The sequence below is a fragment of the Camelus dromedarius genome, chromosome 6 (genome assembly GCF_036321535.1).
Source record: "Camelus dromedarius isolate mCamDro1 chromosome 6, mCamDro1.pat, whole genome shotgun sequence".
Taxonomy (NCBI): domain Eukaryota; kingdom Metazoa; phylum Chordata; class Mammalia; order Artiodactyla; family Camelidae; genus Camelus; species Camelus dromedarius.
The window spans coordinates 4,366,092-4,373,551 of NC_087441.1; the positions used below are offsets into that span (position 1 = coordinate 4,366,092).

Consider the following 7,460-nt stretch of genomic DNA (forward strand, 5'->3'; position numbering starts at 1 on the left):
GCCCAATCTCTTCATTTGGATGTTGTTGGTATATGTATACACCTAATTTGAGCAGGGCCAGAATGCCATTTGCCTTTGAACTGTCTTTGAAAAATGAATTTGCTAAGCACGCGGTATAATTAGAATGACACAGAAAATGCTCCCCGAAAATACGTTCAATCAGTCTCTTTACAAATTAAAGACTTGCCTACAGACATCTGCCTCTTATTCATCTCTTGCTCTGCTATTAGAATGCTCTGTATTGTTTAAAGCAACACAAAATTTAATTTCTTTATAAACGTTCGAATATAGATTTTTTTCCACTGGCTGTTTTTGTTTTTGAAATCGAATAGAAGATTTATTTCAGAAGGAAGTTGAAACAGTGATCCAAGACCGTGCTGGCAGAGCGAGGTGTTGGGAGGAAAGGGGTGATGGAGACCGGGACACAGTGGGGGGAGGAAGGAGGACGGGGCACAGGGGCTCAGCCCCCACGCTTGGAGACTGACCGCAGCACCTCGGGGAGCAGGGCTGGCTGCCCCGGTACGTGTGGGGTATAGTCTGTTTGCGCCAGGCTGTTGGAAAATGCCCTCTGAGTCCCCTCCAGTTGATCACAGCTCCTGTCTTGGCTGTAGGTTGGATGACATTTCCTTAACCTTTTTAACAAACATAGGGTGAGGACCACACTGTTTGGCTGAAAGACTAAATTTCAGAAGAAAAAAAGTGGATAGAAGCGGAATTATTTTGGAGCCTTTGCCAAACGTCACTCATCACCAGGATTCCAAAGTGCAACATAACAAGCACAAATTAAAACCGGGGCATCTGAGGAGACTCCGTATTTTGGACTAAACAGCCAACTAAGCACATTTCTATGGACCAAATGCAATTCCTTTTCCCATGGCTGCACGTGTGAGGGCCCTTTCCAGTGTCTCCAAGGGGACTGAAAAGTTCTAGAACTGGTATCTGAAAGCTCTCGGACGTGGAAGCATATGCTTCCCCCAGGCTCCCTCGGGGTCCCAGGGCCTCTCGCACATGGCATCTCTGTTTTCCTTCTGAGTTGGCTCCACTCTCCCCTCACCCAGCTGGTGTCCTGAGAACTGGCAGCTTCCATGAGGGGACCCCCAGTCAGAGTCTTCGTCATGGGTTGAGCATGTCTCCCCAAAATTCATATATTGAAGTCCTAACCTCCTTGCCCTGCACCTCAGTTAGAGACGGGGTCTTTAAAGAGGTCATGAAGTTAAAATGAGGTCACTAGATCAGTGTCTTCATCAGAAGAAAAATAATATACAAGCAAGGAGGGAAGGCCACGTGAAGACACGGAAGAAGACGGCCATCTACGAGCCGCGGAGAGAGCCTCGGGGAAACCAACCTGCCCATACCTTGGTCTCGGACTTCCAGCTTCCAGAATATTTCTGTTGTTTACGCCACCTGGTGTGTGGTGCTTGATCCCAGGCAGTCTGTGTAACATCCCATCTGTTACGGAAGCCCCACAACCTCACAGTCTCCTGCAGTTTCTACCTCAGCCTCTCAGAACTGGTGCAGGTGGTTCCCACAGTCCTGAGAGAGGAGGCTGATGGTTCCAGGCCCTTCTGCAAAACAGACATAGGTCACTGCTGGCCGGGCCACCACCTGTCTTTGGGCAGGAGTTTGGGTGGGAGCAGGGTTTGTGGGGACCCAGGTCCCTAGAGGACAGCCAGGGGGTGAGCAGGCACAGGACAGACACTTCTAACACTTGGTGCCACGAATCACTGCCAAGACTGCCTGCCTTGAGCAGGATGTGTGCTCTGTGGCTCTGGCCACCCTGCTCAGACAGGGGTAAATTTCAGGAGCTGATACCACCTTGAGCAGAAGTGGGTCCAGAGCCTGGGGGGAGGAACATGGGGAATCATTGCTTAACAGGGACGGAGTTTCAGTTTGGGACGATGGAAGCGTTTTGGAGACAGATGATGGGGACAGTTGCACAATCGTGACTGTGCTTAATGCCACTGAACTGTACACGTAAGAGTGGTTAAAATGGTAAATTTTGTTCTATGTATAATTTACCACAATAAAAATAAATAAACTGGGAAGAAGTATATGATCTAGTGGAGACGAAGCGTCTGCTCTGACGGGGGCGTCACACTTAGCCAGTCGCGCTGGGACAGCCTGTTCACACGGCTTGTGAGAGAGCATTAAGCCCACAGAGGGCTGCCCTCCTGGTCCTAAGTGCCACCTGCTGAAGGATGAGCTCCAGGCTAATCACAAGAAGCTCCAGGCAATCAAGGGACGCCACAGGGACATGAGGCTCAAGGGACCCCTGGGATGGACTGAAGAAAACCCAGAGTGGCCACAGTCCCCACCCGCCCCATTCTGGCCCTGACCTTCTGGTCTGAATCAGTCAGAACTGACGCCCGGATTCAGGCAAGGATGGGCCAACTGGCTTTCCTTGTCTCCTTGAGCTCAGGGTACCAATGCAACGCTTTCACTTACATGGAAGTTATGTATTTCCCACAATATCTTCCTCCATTGCTTTTCTGGTTTGGGACCCTAGGAACTTTTCCACTGGGAAATTGAAATGGAACAGGAACATAGAAAAGTTGCTGCTTGCGTGATTCACTTGGAATCACAAAGATGAAACCGCGGAAGTCTCTCCTTCACACCCTTGGGACAGGAAAGTCTGGGAAATTGTCAAATGCGTTCTGTGCACAGATATCCAGAAAGCAAACGAGGAACAGCAGCATGTCTTCCTTCTCACCCTCCAGCCCCAGGCTGGGAGCGGGGAGGGGGCGCTGTATTAAAAGGCGGGAATTGAGCCCTACCCATTAGAGCAGTCCTGCTGGTTGAGCGGTCCCGCCTCAGAGAGAGCTTCCTCGGACAACGCCTATGGGCGTAGGTGCTGAGCACTGGCAAAGCCCTCTGCTCCCTCCTTTCTCCCCTCCTGCCTCTGCTTCGAGCCCCCAGACATCACTTCTCAGCAACCTCCCCAGCACAACTCAGGAGGTAGAACCCACAGGTCACTGAGGGTCTGTCTTTGGGCTCCTCACCCATGTTCTTGAACTTGAAGGGCGCCTAAGCCCTGAGCCAGCCTCCGGCAGAGAGACAGAGCCCAGCAGGTGCACGTGGAGGAGACGCATGAGCTGCAGGGAGGGGCGTCACCGCCGGAGCCCCTGTGAATTAGGGGGGTACTGACCCCTGCCCTCTCCACACAGGGGAAAGGTCTTCACCTCCCAAAGGGAGCACTGCTGGAGTGCGCTCTCCAGACTCCTGTCTCCATCCTAATTCCTCCTCCCTCCATGGGAAGCAGAGAGGTGGGGTGAGTGCCAGTGAACTGCCAACACAGCCCCACGCCCTCCCCGGCTCGGGTCCGCAGGCAGGTCCAGGGGCTGGACGGGCCCTGCCCCTTTCAGGCTCTGCTGTTCACAGCGTGCTCAGGCACCCTCCCACGGAGGGCAAGGTAGCGGGAAGCCCCGCGGGGGCCCACGTCTAAGCTGTGGTCCCCAATGCAGCTTTCCTGTAATAAAGTCCACAGTCAGCTGTGACGAGCCCACACTGCCACGTGAGTGCTCGTTTACCAGGACCGCTAGAAGGAGGAATGCATTGTAGGAGTCAAGCAATAAATTCCATGCTGAATAGCCATCTTTTTAATATATATGTATATTCAAGAATTTCTTAAGTTAAGATGTTGACCAAATGATGTTTAAATATACCCGGATACTCTGTCCACCAGGCTAGTAACGTTCCTGAAAGAAGAAATCTGGAAAGCCCCTTTGCAGTGGGCCCAGCAGGTTTCTGGAACATCTAATGGCTGCCACCAAATAGCCTTTTAGTGAATTAAGTGTAAATGAATCAGGAACTTGTGGATCACATTTTAGCGGAAACAAAGGAACCAAAATTTATAAAGAAAAGGTGGTTGGCAAACTCACTCTAGTTTGTTGAAACCAAGCATTTGAAAAACAGTTTGATTGATTCTGCCAACTGAAAACTCGGCCAATCGTCTACTGTCCCGAAGTATTTACTAGCATTTTTTCCAGACTGCACTTCCTGTCCATATTTCTAAATGTTCCTGGCCGCTCTGCTGATAACTATTTGGAAGACTTCGCCCGAGCAGGGAGGGTACGCCTCAGTCTTTGAGAATCAGTCCGATGTCATACTGACTGGACGGCTTCACAGTTCACAGAATTCTTTCAAGAATATCACTTCACTTAATCCTTGCAGCCTTAACCTGGGATCACTCCATTTTATGCCCCCTTCTACGGATAAAGAAACTAAGGCTCGGAGAGGTTAAATGACTTCCTCAAGGCTATCTAGTCAGAAAAAAATGCAGAACAAGGATTAAAATCCAGGTCCCCTGATCCCAAACCCACAGCGTGGTTAACAAGCAGGCTATGCCCCCCGTCTGCTCTCACCACACTCTTCCGAAGAGGGAAGTCGGCGGGACACTTTGGGGAAGGACAGGTGCGGCCGTCGCACGCAGGCCATGCTCCCCCAGGGCCAGGAGAAAGGACGCGGTCTCCGGACGGCTGAGGTAGCCGACCTCGCCCACCGCCCGCTGTCCTCCATCCCTGCTTCTGTCTACATCGCCTCAGTCTCTCTACCTGGACCTTTAGCATACAGACAGGATGCTCATCATTCTGAAACTAACGTAATTAAAAAGGCCTCCGGTATGAGGATGTACTTGTGAAACAAGAAGGCCAGCCAAACGGCCTGCTACGAATGGAGCAAATAGTGTTGTCAACAGAGACATCTTCCACTTTTTCATCAGTCGACCCACTGAGTTATCCCAGGTCTGTCCACCAAGTAAATGATACAGTGATCCGTCCATCTTTCACAACACCTCCCGATTTAGTGCTCAGGCATTTAATTAATGTCCTGTTTACACCCCACTTCCCAGTCATTAATAAAGATGTTTAATAGAACTGAATGCAACGCCAGTCTGTCTGTATAACACCCTGCCGAGTGGCCCCTGCCCCAAGATGTGGCCCTGCCCCCCACCACCAGGCACACAATGCAAGGCTCTAAGACCCCCATAGTTTTCATATTTAAAACCCCCAGAATTTCCTACTCTGTGTCCTGACACCAGAAAGAATGTGATGTGCTGGGGACATCTGGGCACTGGACAGCCCACCCGCTGCTAAGAGTCATTTTGCCAGAGGGACCAAGCAGCAGACCTTTCCTTGAAGGGCAAGGGGCAGTCTGGAGTATCATCCTGGAGCTCCGACCCCATCTGCCCCACCTTCAAGAACTCCTACCATCTTCCTTTCTCCCCTCACCTGGTCCACAGCCACCTGGAACAGCTTCCCCATCACCCTGCACACCACTGTCCTCCCCGAGCCCATTGGCTCTGACATCACTTGTGCCTGATGTCACTTGTGATCGTGCCCATGTACCCAGCCAGCGGGGACAGCGGGGGCGGGGGAGAGCTCTGCCCACTGCTCAGGAGCAGAAATGACGCCTCCTGAAGTCACACACTGAGCCAGACTCACAGGCAGCTCCCGGAGAGACCGTGCCTGGGGGACGCCCTGAGAAATGTAGATAAATCCATCAAAATGATGCCCAACAGCCTCCAGCTCCTCCTGCCTCAAGTGCCGGTGTGTCGTCGCCCCGCCTGGAACACGCAGAGGATGTCATCTTCAACGCGTTGAAAGCAGTGCGCGGACTGCCCACCTGTCTGGAGACCAGGCGCCCCCCCGCTGGCCAGGAAAAGACAGCTGTGCCCCCACCCCTCATCAGGTCACCCCCTCTCGGCCCCCCGTGACCTGACCCCGCTGAGTTCCACTGACCTCCGAGAACAGGAGGAATTCTCCATCGATGTCCTCTTCGTATAGACTTTAGTCTTCCTGTGAAAAGAAGCATGGGAGATAAAAGAAAGAACGTTTCCAGTGGAAGCTATTTTAAAGCCTTGATGTTTTGGCCAACACGAGGTTCCTCCCAATCTCCGGTTGCTGAGGGGACAATCAACGCAGCCGCTTCCGCAGAGTGCCCCTTACCCCGAGCTTTCCAACTGGGGAACCACAGGGACGTGAGTTTTTGCCCTTGACAGAGACCCGGTTACCACAGGGTTTATTTTAAAAGAAAATAGGCTGAAAATGAAGGAACGAGAACCCACAAGGGACAAAAAGAGGCAAGGTCCAAAAGACCCCAAGATCTCTGCACCCCAGGGGACAAACTGAAATTTAGACACAGCCTCTCAGCAGGGGCTTCCAAACTGGAAGTTCAAAAAGGCAAAAGGCTTCCTCTTGGATGTTCTGAACTCAGAGAAACAGGAAGGTCACCAGGCCCCCAAGGAGATTAGATCCTAAAAGATCTCACTCCTGACGGACGCAGGCCTTCCGCGCAGGCTTGTGGCGCACAGCTCAGCTTGCGTTTCCCACATGATGGGAGGTCTCTCCTGCTGACGAGGGGTCTGTAGGCCCAGCGCCCAGGGGAGCCGCTCTGGGAACCTCAGCCTGCCAAATGGGTGAGCTGGAAGTCTTCCTTCTGAACTCAGAACAAAACAAAACAAAAACCAGGCCAAAGCAGGCTCCTGATTGGTGACTAGACTAACGCGATTTGATAAATTGCTTCCTGTCCCACTGGGTGAGGCTGCTACCAAATTTTAGATTTCAGTTGTATGAGAAATTACTTCCGCAATTCAGTCAGCAAGAGCACCTATAACTTTTTTTTTTAATTTTATAAGAATGTGACAAAAATCAGAAGATTCATAGCTTCGTGGCAGCAGCATCTGAATACACAAGTTACAAGAAGCCTGGGTTAGAGAATTTTAGTGTGTGAGCGCAACCGCGTGTCTGCCGGGCTGCTCAGGGAGCCCAGGGTCCCCACATCGCTGCAGGTGGCTTGTGAAACCCCTAGCCTTTCCCCCTAAAGGAGCCGACAGCAAGGCCACTCTCCAGACGGCACAGGCCCATCACCCAGAGCTCTCAGGAGAGCCCTGGCTTTGGGTTCCTGTCTCGGAGTTGTTCTGAGGCTGAGTGTCCAGGAGAGGGGACCTCCCAGGTCAAAGCCCAGGGCGGGTTTGCATCCATAGCCTCACAACGTGTGCACACCTGCCCTTTCCAGGAGTCCCTGCGGCTCCATTAGGACTCAGGGTCGCACAGAAGCCTGAAGATGAGGCAGAATCCAGCATCTAACCATCAAGCCTTTCCCCTAATTTAAGTGCTGCCACCAGACACTCACACCTGCGACCACACAGGCCGAGTGCCCGGGGGCGCCTTGTGTTTCTAGGAGCTGACAGCCAAGTTAGGAGGGAAAGAATAACGCAAAATAGTGACAGGTAACATTCATCCGTGTCAGGCACTACTCCGTGCTCTTACCTGGATTAATTCAACTACCCCTCCCCGCAGCCCTTTGAGACAGGGAACGTTGCCAGGCCCATTTTACAGATGAGGAACCTGAGGCCAGGGAGGGCTGGGAGCTGCCGAAATTCGCCCAGCTGGTCAGAAACAGATCTGGGAGAGGCGCCGTGTCCCCAGCCTGCACACCCACTCTGGACAGTGGGTGCAGATCGG

The 7,460-nt window shown here is 52.2% G+C and overlaps 1 long non-coding RNA gene across 4 annotated transcripts; it reads right to left on the reverse strand.

Annotated features, from left to right (window-relative positions):
• Window positions 1-327: 327 nt before the first annotated feature.
• Window positions 328-6,210, reverse strand: LOC105086284 (uncharacterized). Of its 4 annotated transcripts, XR_010381434.1 has the most exons (5): window positions 5,943-6,210; window positions 5,736-5,792; window positions 5,439-5,560; window positions 1,346-1,565; window positions 328-632 (listed from the first exon to the last, which is right to left on the reverse strand). It is a non-coding gene; the product is annotated as an uncharacterized LOC105086284 (long non-coding RNA). The 4 variants fall into 4 exon arrangements; XR_010381435.1 differs by lacking the exon at window positions 5,439-5,560; XR_010381436.1 differs by lacking the exon at window positions 5,943-6,210 and having other exon boundaries at window positions 1,356-1,565; window positions 5,736-5,936.
• Between the last annotated feature and the right edge of the window lie 1,250 nt (window positions 6,211-7,460).